Source organism: Halyomorpha halys, unplaced genomic scaffold (genome assembly GCF_000696795.3).
Source record: "Halyomorpha halys isolate HHAL.00 unplaced genomic scaffold, Hhal_1.1 Scaffold47.1, whole genome shotgun sequence".
Taxonomy (NCBI): domain Eukaryota; kingdom Metazoa; phylum Arthropoda; class Insecta; order Hemiptera; family Pentatomidae; genus Halyomorpha; species Halyomorpha halys.
The window spans coordinates 2,077,645-2,078,311 of record NW_027114806.1 but is presented as its reverse complement, the minus strand read 5'-3'; positions in this window follow the sequence as shown (position 1 = coordinate 2,078,311).

Here is a 667-nt window from a genome sequence, read left to right as displayed (position 1 = left end):
TAATTGTTTCCATCAGCTCCCCCAAAATGGCGGAGATCTATTTTTTGGAGACAAGAGTGTACTGTCACTTCCGAACCAAGCTCATGGAAACAATAACCAAACATTTTTTATCTGTTTTAGAGGACTCGGAAAAAAGAAGGGAAATCCCAATGAGTTAGCGACATTCAGTACAACTTCTATTCTGTTCTCAAAGTAGTCGATATTGACAGCAGCTTCATGCCTCATCAGGGTAACCCAACGGTAATACTCATTTTTTAGTTTTAATTTGTTTTGTTAATAACATTATATCATTGCTTATCTCAATTTTTTTTATTTATTTAGACAACTACAGCAAATATAGTCCGACCATAATAAAATACAAACTAATACTATTAATCTTGTTGTTTGTATTTGGTACAATTTCACTGACTTATACTATTCTGCCAGATAATTTTTTACTTTTAAACTCATTTAATATCACTATTAGTCGTTAGTGTTTGTTTTTGTGTGTACATTAACCGAGCAATTGTGGATGGGTTTTAATTAATTGTTTTGCATACATTAACTGAAAAATTTAGAACGAGTTTTAATTTATTGTTTTGTATACATTAACGGAGCAATTTTGTAGAATTTTAATTTTTTTGTATAGATTAACCAACAAACGGTGAAGGGCTTTTATATTTTTTTT